This window comes from Pantherophis guttatus, chromosome 7, assembly GCF_059756535.1.
Source record: "Pantherophis guttatus breed Tessera chromosome 7, ASM5975653v1, whole genome shotgun sequence".
Taxonomy (NCBI): domain Eukaryota; kingdom Metazoa; phylum Chordata; class Lepidosauria; order Squamata; family Colubridae; genus Pantherophis; species Pantherophis guttatus.
In genome coordinates this window covers 35,702,529-35,716,965 of record NC_142069.1, presented here as the reverse complement: position 1 = coordinate 35,716,965, position 14,437 = coordinate 35,702,529, and the positions used below count along the sequence as shown (strand labels likewise).

Here is a 14,437-nt window from a genome sequence, read left to right as displayed (position 1 = left end):
GTTATAAAGGTAAAAGAGTTATGTTTTAATTTTAACAGTTAAAAACATGATATATTTTATATATGAATAAAAGGAATAAATTCCACTGTAACAATATAAAGGTACAAACATTTTAAAATGATTAAAGATTAATATGGAACAAATAATAAACATTAGATTTGTTATAAAGAGTAATGTTTTAATTTTAACTCTGAAAAATGAGCTATAATTAGTTTATACATCGAAACTTTCATACTGATGGCAATCCTAGGAAAAAAAATTGCCGTTCTCAGAAAAACTGATTAATTTTCATGTTCCTACCTGAAATACATACTTTGTATCCGAGAGTGTAAATTGAAGAATTTGTTGATCAGGAATAAATAAAGAGGAATAAAACTCTTTTCTCAAGAATATTGGGCTCTGCCTTATAGTATAAAAGAAACTCCTGTGTTACTTTATTTATAATTACTAAGGAATTATTATTATTTTCCTTCTTTACCCAAGAATAGGGGAGAAAGGTTCTGAATAGAAAAGAGTTAACAATTCAGAGGACAGATTGCTAGTAAAACATGTAATTATAATATAATGTTTATATTTATTTAGTTATTAATGGCAAGCTTGTTACATTTGTGTTTTGCATGAGCTGGAATGAAGAGTTCTTCCTGCAGCTTACTTCCTTTCTTTTTGCATGTCCCTTTTTATACTGTATATGAAACTCACTTCAAATTATTAAGTTTGTATAGCCTGATTAGTTTTTTCCCCTCAAGTCTACCCTCAAATACAACTAATAAGAAAAGGGGTGGGATTTTGTGGTATGTGTTATAGTTAACTTGAAACTTTAGCAAATTATTCCAAGTGTTAAACATTGATGCTGTAGTGATTGAGAAAAAAGCCACTATTTTTCATGTAGAGTTTCATATAGAGTTTCTGATTGGGGTCCAACAGATAAAAAGCAGCAGGTGCAACCAAGGAAAAGACAGAGAACTGGGATAATAATTGAAGTAATCTATTCCATCCTGAATTATATATCGCTTATTTAAACAAAAAACAAAAATTGGCTCAGAAATGAGAAGGGGTTTTATCTCATAAATGTTCTGCCATGACTTTCCTATATCAAGTAGTCTAGTTTCTCAACAATAAAGTTAAATGTAAATAACTACAATTCCTAATAGAAAGAATGTTTTCCATGATTTACCAGAATAGACTGAAAGCACTGCCAGTACCGTAAAACAGCTACAGTACAGGTATTAATGGCTTTCCACTATTCAATTTTGTCTTTAATAAAATTTTCTCTCTTTGGATTTATTCTTTAACTAGTCACATTTTTAACTTATCAGTGTTTGATGTTATCCAACTGTAAAATGTCTACTTACTTGTAGGTTTCATTCTAATGGCTCCTGTTGGCTTGACCATTTGGCATTTCATTTCCATTACTCTTGTTTTACTCCAGTTTATTGCTATTATAGCACATTTCTCTAGGCCAAATTCCATTGTTGTACTGTATCTGTGCTAAAAATTCTTACTGTATTTGTCAATTACTGCATTTCAATTTCTGATTTTTCATAAACTTCAGATAGTTTGTATAAAGCAAATTTGGGATTTTATTAGCAATTTTTGCTGTTTGATAGCCAAGATTTGTTTTTTCAAACTCACTGAAAGTGGTTTCATACAATGACAAATAATAAGGGTGAAAATGAGTCACCCTGGAAGATCCCTCTCCTAATGTTGACATTTTCATGTCCAACCACGAATGCTATCTTCCACTGCCTCATTGCTTTTTCTATAAACATTGTAATGTTTTAACTGACATCAGTTGTTTCCAAACATATGATAATCTAATTTTGTGGTAATGAATTAAATGTCTTATCATCAATTCAAAACATATGTAAATTGGTTTTTTGGCTTTTGTAAAATTATTTTATCAATTAGAAGTTAATCCTTTGTGCCTCTATTTTTCCTTCTGTTTTGTATTTTCTGTTATGGATTGCACCAGAGAGGCTAAACCAATTTTGTTTGTATATATGATGTACAATGACAATAAAGGCTATACTATACTACTATACTTTTATTTTCTTTCTGTTCTACTGGAAGGATGTTATTTTCTTCTAATATAATCTTGGATGTTGCCCACTATGCCTGTGAGTAGTTTAAGCATTGTTGTTGTTAGTCATGAAGTCGCATGTCGACCCATTGTGGCCCCATGGACAACGTTCCTCCAGGCCTTCCTGTTCTGTACCATCCCACGTAGTCCATTTAAGCCCACACTGACTGCTTCAGTGACTCCATCTAGCCACCTCATTCTCCATCGTCCCATTCTTCTTTTGCCCTCAATTGTTCCCAGCATTAGGCTCTTCTCATGAGTCCTTCCTTCTCATTAGGTGGCCAAAGTATTTGAGTTTCATCTTCAGGATCTGGCCTTCTAAAGAGCAGTCAGGGTTGAACTCCTCTAGGACTGACCGGTTTGATCGCCTTGCAGTCCAAGGGACTTGCAGGATCTTCTCCAGCACCATAGTTCAAAGGCCTCAATTCTTTGGCGCTCATCCTTCCTTATGGTCCAACTTTCACAGCCATACATTGCAACTGGGAAAACCATAGCCTTGACTATACGCACTTTTGTTGGCAGGGCGATGTGTCTGCTTTTTAGTATGCTGTCTAGATTTGCTAGACAGCTTTCCTCCCCAGGAGCAAACGCCTTTTAATTTCTTGGTTTTAGTCCCCATCTGCGGTCATCTTGGAGCCCAGAAAAATAAAATCTGTCACTACCTCCATTTCTTCCCCATCTATTTGCCAGGAATTGAGAGGGCCGGATGCCATGATCTTAGTTTTCTTAATGTTGAGTTTCAAGCCAACTTTTGGATTTTCTTCCTTTACCCGCATCAAGAGTCTCTTGAGTTCCTCTTCACTTTCTGCCATTAGATAATATAATCTGCATATCTGATGTTGTTGATATTTCTCCCGGAAATCTTAATTCCAACTTGTGATTCATCTAGCCCCACCTTTCTCATGATGTCCTCTGCATGTAAGTTAAATAGGCAGGGCAACAGTATACAGCTTGCCGAACTTCTTTCCCAATTTTGAACCAATCAGTGATTCCGTGTCAAATTCTCAGTTGCTTCTTGACCCGCATATAGGTTTCTCAAGAAACGAATAAGATGGTCTGGTACTCCCATCTCTTTAAGAACTTGCAACAATTTGTCGTGATCCATACAGTCAAAGGCTTTAGCATAGTCAATGAAGCAGAAGTAGATGTTTTTCTGGAACTCCTAGCTTTCTCCATGATCCAGGGTATGTTGGCAATTTGATCTCTAGTTCCTCTGCCTCTTCAAAATCCTGCCTGTACTTCTGGTAGTTCTCGATCCACATACTGCTGGAGCCTAACTTGTAGGATTTTGAGCATAACTTTACTAGCATGTGAAATGAGTGCAATGGTGTGGTAGGTGGAACATTCTTTGGCATTGCCCTTCTTTGGAATTGGAATGTAAACTGACCTTTTCCAATCCTATGGCCACTATTGAGTTTTCCAAATTTGTTGGCAAATTGAGTGTAGCACTTTTACTTTTCATTTTTCAGTCTTGCATATTGTTCACAATACTTGCATCTGATCTTAATTTCTTTATCCTGGCCTCTAGTCTGATCTTCCACTTTGGGGTTGAATATGATTTTGGTTTTGATTTTCTAATTTTAACAGCCAGTTCATCTATAACCATGTTGCTGTATGGCAGGCAAGCTTGATAGATGCTTGATAGATGCTATTTTAATCCTTGCATTAAAAACCTAAGCCAATATCATGAAAACTGGGGATTGTACCCTAACATAAATAAAATCTAAGTATGTGCCTTCCATCTAAGCAATTGTACAGCAAAGAAAGAGTTAAATGTATATTGCTGTGGCAAGAGGATAAAACACAACTGCCAACTGTCTTGGAATAATCTTTGGCTGATCCCTTATATTTGGAAAACACTTTGAATTAATTGGACAAAAATTGAAAACTGGGAATAATTTAATTAGGAAAATTGCAGGAACAGGCTGGGGAGTTCAAGCAAAGACATTGCATATAGTGGCACAATTAGAATAGAATAGAATAGAATAGAATAGAATAGAATAGAATAGAATAGAATAGAATAGAATAGAATAGAAAATCTGGAAGCGGCATGGCGTGACTGGCTGGGAAAATGCTGGGCTCCGACGAGCTTGGCGAAATCCAGCCAGACGAACAGTCACTGGCATCCAGCCAGATGAACAGTCTTCGGACCGAAACTGTCCTATAGGGACAGTGAAGAAGGAGAGGCAGCTCAGTGGCTAAAGAGGGACAGACAAGTTCCTTGGATAGCCCGAGAAACTCTTCGATCCAATGACAGGGGTGGCGATCAGGGTGAATCGCCATGAAGATGGAGCCTCTGGAGCAAACGATGTGCAGGAGGGAAGATTTGGACAGAGTGTTGGTGCTGGGTGAGTGATTGGCCATTCATAGACAATAAAAAGAACTTCAAATATTTAAATTATTAAAATTACCCCGGCATGGAAATAGCGGCTAAATAGCAACGGGGGGAGATGGCGGATGGAGAGAGAAAGTGGGAATGACAAGCGCGCCATAGAAGAATCCCGACCAAAGAATTAAAAGTGATTGATAAATGGAAATGTAAATTTGGAACTTGGATCTAATTTGGATTGAATTGCAAACTGATTGGTTGTATATAAAAGTGAAAGAACGGGAAAACTGGCTTTTTCTCTTTTTTGTCTCAGTAAAAACGGATGTGGATTACAAATAAAATGGCGATTTGTTAATTAGCTCAGTGGAACAGTGGATTATAGAGAGACATCTGTAGGAGAAAGAAGAGCATGACATGGAATTGTCTGTTTTGAGGAAATCTTTGAAGAATCAAGGAAAAAAAAATAAACCTTGAACTTTTAAAACGATAACTGGCGAGAACTAAGGACGATGTGTTTAGAAATAAAGGATATGATTATTCATTTGCATGGAAAATCAAAATTCGAGGATGTAAAGACTGAGCTAGAATGCACTGAAGATGAAAAGGAAAGGACCAATGAGAAACAAGAAAGAGAGATGGATAACAAAGAAGATAAAGACAAAGAGATTGACTATGGAAAATTTAACAATTGTAATATTAAGTATGGACAAAAAGAAAAGAAACAAAAAAGAAAAGAGGGTGGAATAGGAAAAATATAAAAAAATTAAATGATTACACTGGGATTTACAGTGGAAATATAGGAAAGAGGGAAAAGAGATGGAGAATAACAGGAAATAAAGGACAAAATTAAAGATTTTATGATTTTAAAATACAAAATAAGTATACTGGGATTAACAATAAAAGACACATAAAAGGAAAGAGAAAGGCAAAACAATGGGAAATATAGGGCAGAATAGGAGAGTGCAGAATTCTAAAATACAAAAGAAAGGAAGAAGAAGGAAAAAAGAAAAGGCAAAGAAAGAAAAGAGGGTGGAGGAGAAGAAAAAATATTAAAAACATAAATGATTACACTGGGATTTACAGTGGAAATATGAGAAAGAGGGAAAAGGGATGGAAAACAATGGGAAATAAAGGGCAAAGATTTAATGATTTTAAAACACAAAATAAGTACATTGGGATTAACAATGAAAAGGAAAGGAAAAGCAGAAACAATGGGAAATATAGGGCAGAAAAGGAGAAAGACAAAAAGACAGAAAGAAATGAAAATACTGTAAAACTTAATAGAACTGTAAAATTTAATAGATGAGTTTAATGTCAGAAAAAGAGATAAAACAGTGATATTAATTAAGTGATTTTAAAATAAGGGGAATATAGAGTTGTATGAAATAAAGGGAATAAGACATACTCTATATTTTAAGTTTTAAATATGCTCTACTGAAAACTGGAGAAACTGCAATAAATATCATATGCTTAATAAGATTGGAGGTCTATAGAATGATAGGTTTTAATAATATGAATAAACTTGTTGAGGGAAATGCAATAATTGGAATATTTCAAACTGTGTATTGGAAACAATCAAAAAGAGAAAAGAAGGCAAATTAAGAATATTTTAAGAACCAATTGGATTGGGTAAAATGAGAAATGATTAAGATGCACTCTATAAATATATATTTGAATAAGTGGAAATATATTGTTAAGATATTTTGAGAAATATATGCAGTAATTGAAATTGAATGTAAAACTGAATGAAATTGAAATGATAAAAATGATTTAAATGTTATATTTGCAAGAAGTAAAGCAGAAAAAGTACATGGGTAAAAGTAAAAAGACAAAGGATTAGAAGATTGTTTGAGTAAAGATCTGAAGGAAAAAAGGAAACAAGATGAAATATACTGTTAATAATTAAAAGGACAAGGGATCAGGGCTGCTTGGACTCCAGAGAGGAAAATATTAAATTGAAAATGAATACAGCAATAGAGAGAGATAAAGGAGAAGAGAGGTGGAAGGGAGGAAGAAGGAGAGAGAGGGATGGAAGAGTAGGGAGGAAGGAAGGGAAGGAAAATTAGAGTAGGAGAGAAGGTAAGACAAGGGGGAAGAGAGGAGGAGAAGGAGAAGGGAAGGGGAAGTAGAGAAGAGAAGAAGAGGATGGGGAAAGAAAGTAGGAAGGGATAGGAAAGAGGGAGAGGGTACGATAAAAAAGATGAAGTGGAAGAAAGGCAGCACCGAACAAACAAATATAAATATATTAAAGAATGAACTGTTTAAGAATAAAGGAGAATAAATATGCAGTAAAGTTAGAATTTAGGGACAAATGAAGATGGTGCTTATGTATGCAAGTATAGAAATATTGAGATATGTTTAAAAAAGAGGGGGGGAGACGATTTTGGCAAGAATTGTAATTGAGTAAAATGTATTTGAATTTGATTAATTGTATAAAATAAGAAACGGCCAACACTCTGTTCAGAAAAAAAGAAGATGTGGGTGAATGTGGGAGAGGAGAAAAAACCAATAAAACTTGTTTAGAATAGAATTTTTTATTGGCCAAGTGTGATTGGACACACAAGGAATTTGTCTTGGTGCATATGCTCTCAGTGTACATAAAAGAAAAGATATTTTCATCAAGAATCATAAGGTACAACACTTAATGATAGTCATAGGGTGCAAATAAGCAATCAGGAAACAATATCAATATAAATCATAAGGATACAAGCAACAAAATTACAGTCATACAGTCATAAGTGGAAGGAGATGGGTGGTGGGAACAATGAGAAGATTAATAGTAGTGCAGACTTAGTAAATAGTTGACAGTGTTGAGGAAATTATTTGTTTAGCAGAGTGATGGCATTCGGGAAAAAAACGTTCTTGTGTCTAGTTGTTCTGGTGTGCAGTGCTCTATAGTGTCGTTTTGAGGGTAGGAGTTGAAACAGTTTATGTCCAGGATGTGAGGGGTCTGTAAATATTTTCACAGCGCTCTTTTGACTCGTGCAATATACAGGTCCTCAATGGAAGGCAGGTTGGTAGCAGTTCTAATTATCCTCTGAAGTCTGTGTCTGTCTTGTTGGGTTGCAGAGCCAAACCAGACAGTTATAGAGGTGCAGATGACAGACTCAATAATTCCTATGTAGAAATGGATCAGCAGCTCCTTAGGCAGTTTGAGCTTTCTGAGTTGGTGCAGAAAGAACATTCTTTGTTGTGCTTTTTTGATGACATTTTTGATGTTAGCTGTCCGTTTTAGATCTTGCGATATGGTAGAACCTAGAAATTTGAAGGTCTCTACTGTTGATACTGTGTTGTCTAGTATTGTGAAAGGTGGAAGTATGGAAGGGTTCCTCCTAAAGTCTACAACCATTTCATTTACTGTGTCACCGAACACTGCACACCTGTATGGGGAAGAAGATTTCATACCAACACAATTGATTTTCATCTTAATAATCCAGTGAGAATAGTATCTGGAATCCTTAAATCCACACCACTCTCATGGTTCCATTTTCATTCTTTTTTTCTTTCCCTCTTGATCTTAGGTGACAACAACAAACAGTTTGAGAGAGGAATAAGCTTGACTTGACTTAGTCATCACATAGCTGAGAGGGGAATAAGATAAACAGACTATCAATTACTAGATATATACTGATACACAAAATATTAAACTATCTACCTTGCACCAGGTTTAAGTCTAAGAATCCAATTTGGAATAACATACCAGATTTTTGGTCTAGATGAAGAATATATTTGTGTGTGTGTGTGTGTCAGGGATGAAATGCTCCCGGTTCAGACCAGATCGCCCGATCCGGTAGCGATGGATGCGGGTGGTTCGGAGAACCGGTAGCAAAAATCCCTGCCCCCCCATGCCCAGCTGAGCCGCACAATCATCAGAGGCTTTTTTTTTTATTTTTAAAAGCATTTTTTCTACAACCTCTTCGGCCGAAAAAATGCTTTTAAAAGTAAAAAAAAAAAAGCCTCTGATGATCGCGCAGCTCAGCTGGGATCATCAAAGGCTTTTAAAAGAAAAAACCCTTTTTTTCTTTTAAATGCCTCTGACGATCCAAGCTGAGTTGCCTGATTGTCAGAGGCATTTAAAAGAAAAAAACCTTTCTTTTTCTTTTAAATGCCTCTGACGATCCAAACTGAGTTGCCTGATCGTCAGAGGCATTTAAAAGAAAAAAAGTCTCTGCTGATCAGGCAACTCAGCTGGGATTGTCAGAGCCTTTTGAAAGCATTTTTTTACAACCTCTTCACTGAAGAGGTTGTAGAAAAAATGGTTTTAAAAGTTTAAAAAAAATAGCCACGCCCACCCAGTCACATCACACACCCTCACCAAGCCACACCCACAGAACCGGTAGTAACAAATTTTAGATTTCACCACTGGTGTGTGTGTGTGTGTGTGTGTGTGTGTGTGTGTGTGTGTGTGTGTAGCGCTACTTTCAATGCTGCCAGTCTTTGTCTTTCCGCTGGTAATTCTGTATATGCCATAATTTTCTCTTAAATCTTCATGATGGAGGGTCAGTTCATAGGTTGTTTCAGTGCTGGTTTGTTTTGTTTTTTTATTTCTTCTAATTTATCATTTTTGTTGTTCATAATAAGATGTTTCCTTATTTCCAATTATTATAATCCAAGTTTCACCTATTGTTCTGCTATTAGTAGAGAACTAAGGTGGCGCAGTGGTTAGAGTGCAGTATTGCAGGCTACTTCATCTGACTACTAGCTGCAGTTTGGCAGTTCAAATCTCACCAGCTCATGGTTGACTCAGCCTTCCATCCTTCTGAGGTCAGTAAAATGTGGACCCAGATTGTTGGGGGCAATATGCTGACTCTGTAAACCGCTTAGAGAGGGCTGTAAAAGCACTATTAAGCGGTATATAAATCTAAGCGCTATTGCTAAGTGCTATTATTTTGGGGTTTTCCGTGTTCACATTTTTTTCTGAATCTCTTCCATAGTACTTTCCTAAATATTTTATTTCTGATAATGGACCTCAATTGATCTGCTAATTATGATGGCTTCTAGTAATCACTTTGTTCCCTTGTTACTCTTTTCTAGAATTTTTCCAGGTACTGATCTCAAGGGAATTAGTCTGTAGTTTCCTAGCTCCACTTTTTCTTCCTTTTTAAAAATAGTTACTACACCTTCTCTAATCTTTTGGCTCATAATTGTTTCCATGAATTTTCAAAAATTACAGCCAGTGGTTCTAAGATCACATCCATCAATTACTTTAGCATTCTAGAATGAAAACCATCAGTTCCAGGGATTTAAATTCATTCAAAACAAATATGTGTTCCCTTACCAATTCCTCATCTATTTTGACTTGTAATTCTCATCCCTGCACAAAAACACAAATATAATATAGTAACTAAGTAGTGAAATTGTACAATATTTAGGATATATCATTAATTGGAAGAAATATAATTTGCTTCCACTGGGATTATAAATAACCTCAGATTATGGGGTCTTTGGTGCTCTCTGAGCTCAGAAAATATCAACAATCCACAGTTCAGCCTTGGGCTATATATATTCTCTTTCATTGTAACTTACAGTGGGTTTTACACTTTATATTTCTCCTCAAATACCTCAAAATGTTGAATTAAAATTGTCTAAATACTTATATGGATTTAAACCATTGCTTACTTAATGGATTAACTCATTGGTCAAAATTATCTTTGAACCCCTAGATTGTTCTGAATTATAAGGATTGAATAATATTTATCTATATTTTTTCAGTGGGTTTTTTCTTTTTACATTTTTAAACAATAGTGAAGAATTCAAGCACTTAGCTCAGAGTTTTAAATACTTACATTGTTAAAATAATTTAATGTTTTATATGATTAATATCTAAAATACTCTGAATACTAACTGTACAATCTTAGTAATTATTTTGTCAATTTATAGATATTATATATCTGTAGCATTTTTCTTTTTATTTATTCAGTCTTTTAGAAAACAATAGTTTTTAGAAAGTTTTTATGATCTGAATTTGGCAGAGATTGGTAAAATATTAAAGATTTTTATGTCAGAATAAGTTCCCAATCTTTTCCAGCTAAAGAGAAGTTGTCTTATGAGGATGATGAATTAAATTCACCAGATTTTCAACTTTATCATTTGGCTTTTATTTTAACATTTATATTGATGTGTAATGAATTTTAAAAGCTATTATTTTAGGGCCCATTTTAAGAATAAACATGTCTGAAATTCTGGCAAAATTCTTGGGTCAATTTATAATGAACAATGTCTGATTCCTCCAGCTAGACATAACTGGGCATGAATTAGGAAGCAGTTAAACTTTCAGCTAGATTTACATGAGAAACTGACACTGTAAAGTAAATCTAATTTGAAGGTCACAGAAAATGGACCTTGGAACTTCTGGGCCAATTAAGTGATTAATATATTGAATCAATTGGTTAGTAGTAATTATTTAAGAATTTAAGTTTTGAATGTAATTTAGAATTATTTCCCTGACAGTATGAACAACATGATTCAGATGCTCCAGCAGCTTCACAGGCATGGGGTGTGTGTGTGTATTGTGTGAAACAAGTTTTAAGAGATGTTAAATATACTTTTTATGAGCAAAGGATGAAGTAAGTTCATCAGGTTTTGCTCTGTGTTTATTGCACCCCCCAAAAAAAGTTTTAAAAAATGTTTGGAGGGGCACATTGTAGAAGATTTAATGATGCTCTGACTCATTGTATCTAGCCCTGATGATGAGTAAGATAGGGGGTGTCAAACTTGTGGCCCGCGGGCCGGATGCATCACGTGCTGGCCACGCCCACCATTTTAGCAAAGGGGGGGAAGTCGCAATACATCACATGACAACATCGTGACGATGCAAGTTTGACATCCCTGTTATATTTAGCATCAGATAATCTTATCTAATAAAACAACCCTGAAGTTGTATGTCTCCTTGGGAAATAAAAATAATTAAAGTTGTAAATGGATGCTGAATTAAATTCCAGAAATATAGAATCAATGCCTGATTTGAGCCTAGAACTCAGCAAAATTAATTAAACAGCATAGATATAAAGAAAACAAGCTTGAACTGTCAAAGAATGTGTTCAACAGTTGAGTTGCTTTTTGAAATATCATTATATTTTAAAAATGGGAAGATGGAGAAATATGTCTCTATATAGTCCAGATTTAGTAACATCTTAAAGGACTACCCTAGATATACTGTATATTAATACCATATAACTGTCATCTTTGCCATCATCTATAATAAAAACATATTTTTAAAAAATTCTGGAATGGTGGACAATATGGACAGTTTTAAGACATTTGAAAGCACTGTTATAATCTGTCTCAGTTATCTTTTCTCAAGATTAAATATACCCATCTCTTCAATCTCTCTTCACAAGACTTCATTTATCAGACCTTTATCTCTTCTTTTTACAACTTAAATAAAATATGAATTGTTCATAGACCTTAGACCTCACAGTCATGAAAAACAGAAAGTAATAACAATTTCTCTAATTCACACAAACACAAACACAATTTTAAGACCCTGTGATATCATAGTACTGATAACAAACATGATAATATAACTGTTAGGATTAGTTTGTAAAGAAATTACTTTGGCCTAAATAGACAAGAATTTTTGGGATTCTTCTCTGGATAAGGAAAGGACTTGGGATCACCCACACGTGCCCCAGACAGTTATTCCCAATAAGGAGACTGTAAAACACTGATCTCTAGCAGGTTTATTGCTCTGGAAGACAAGAGATTATCATCTTTGACCAAAATGCAGTCGGCACCTTTATAAACTCTGAGTCCACATACTTCCTTCATCATTTCAGAAATTGCTTGTTAACTATTTTTCAGATATTAGGAAACTCCATAACAGCAAGTTTTACTACGCTTCAGTCCTTAGTGAAAGAAGGACATTAAGGATTTTTAAAAATCTATCTTTTTGGAATAAACTGCAAAAAGGCAATTAGAACACTGATTTTGGAAAGTTAACTCTGCTCACTGCCAGGAATTTGATCTAGATTGGCTCAAGGTTGACTCGGCCTTCCATCCTTCCGAGGTCAGTAAAATGGAGATCCAGATTGTTGAGGGCAATATACTGATGATGTAAACTTTTCAAAGGGTGCTGTAAAGCACTCCGGAGTATTATATAAATCTAAATCCTTTTGCTATTGCTAATTTATTAACCAACTCCAGGATGTCACTTCCCTTTTGTGGTCCCAGGCTAGTTGGCAGTCAGGCCAAAAGGGTGGGTGTAGATTTCACCTTGGGAAGCACAATATTTCAGAAGATGGAATATTGCAATACACTCTACATGGAGCTATTCTTCAAGGATAGCTCCATGTAGAACGTATTGCAATAGTCCAACCATGAAATGACTAGATGTAGAATGACTGAATGCATTGGACATATTGAAAGATATTTGTGAATAAATATCCAAAAGTTAATTTTAAGAGTGTCTGCCATTATATCATGGGAAAATTATATGGAGAAAGATCACGTTTTACTGGATAGGACTGAAACTGATTTGAAAGTAAATTTAAAACTGATGAAAAACAGAAATGATGTGGAAGGATATCTTACACTGCGTACACAAATGAAACCAGATGATATCAACAAACCAAAAAAGTGACCTGGATAATTTTCTTATACTGAATTTACCAAAGAGATTTCTTACAGTTTTGAAAAATTTTGTGAGACAAGGCAAAGAAAAAATTAGAAGAAATCTAGTTCTAGGATATTATTTGAGTTCTGCTGACCAGGACTAAACAAAGTTTTATTGATTTATTTATAAATAAAAGATATGAAAAGAAGACATCTTTTGTTGTATTTTAAGAGGAGGTAAAATTGTTTATGCTTGTTATGAAGATGAAAATCAAGTCTTTTTATTTATTTCTTTACAATACTTCCTTTTCTATTTTTTATTTTAGTAAAAAAATCATTATGTTAGATATACCATATTGAGAATATGGAATAAATACATATCCAGGTTGTATCTAAAAATATCTTTGTAGCTCTCAGCACAAGAAGCATTTTATAGACAATAGGCAAACACATATGGGAATATAACATAGAATCAAGACAAAATCTGATTATGTACTTGCCAATGGCTTTATTTACAGTTATTAGAAAGATTTAAAACAGACAAGAGTTTATGGTTTTGAACACTGTAAGACTGAGTCTGAAATGCAATTATGTAAAAATGCAATTTCTAAAATGTATAAACTTCCATTGAAATTTGAAACAGAAGAACAAGTGTGAGCTTCCTAACTAGACCATTTGAGCTACTTCTACTTTATTATAAGACAGAAACTTGCAAATCTGACAGTACAAATCTCTTGCCATTTCCTTTACAGTCTTTGAAAAGTTAGGGTTCTGAGCCTCTTTCCCCACCCATTAGGCTGCTGCAGACTGTATCCTTTCTTATCAGATTGTTCCCTGAGCAGCATCTCTCACCTTGTTTCTCAAGGTCTTTCTCACATACCATTCCAAGTCAAGTATGATAAAGTGGGATAAAAATTTTGGTTATAATATACAGCTGGAGCTATATGTGGTTGAAAGAACTGAAATGTACATTGTTATAATCTTTAAAAGAATGTTTAGAAAATGATGTACCATTGGTGTATGTCATCAAAAAAATAGAGGATGCAATAGAAATCCTTTCTCAGTGCCTGGACACTGTTAGAACTCAAAGAGAAACAGGTTTAGACTCAAGCAAAATGGAATGACTAATAATTCAGAAGCCTGTGGATTCCATAATAATACCAACTGATTTTCAATGGGATTGTGCTTTCTCAGAAAGAGGAAACAGAAGCTTTGACCCAGAGGGCCTTTGCCTCCATTCTGATGTACCTTCTGATACATTGAGGACACTCACAAATATCTTTCTAATCTCATAACTGGATTACTAGACTTCCAACTCACTCTATATGGGACTTCCCTTGAGGATCACTAGAGACTTCAGCTAGTCTAAAATGCAGCAGCTTAAGTGCATACTGAGCAGTCTTGGTATGCCTACATTATATCATTCAGAAACTGCAGTGGTTATTAGTATTTTTAAGTACAGCTCAAGGTATTGT

General features: G+C 34.7%; 1 protein-coding gene across 20 annotated transcripts in view; it reads right to left on the bottom strand.

Annotated features, from left to right (window-relative positions):
* ANKS1B (ankyrin repeat and sterile alpha motif domain containing 1B) overlaps window positions 1-14,437 on the bottom strand; it is a 301,097-nt gene that overhangs the window by 273,167 nt on the left and 13,493 nt on the right. The window lies entirely within an intron of this gene.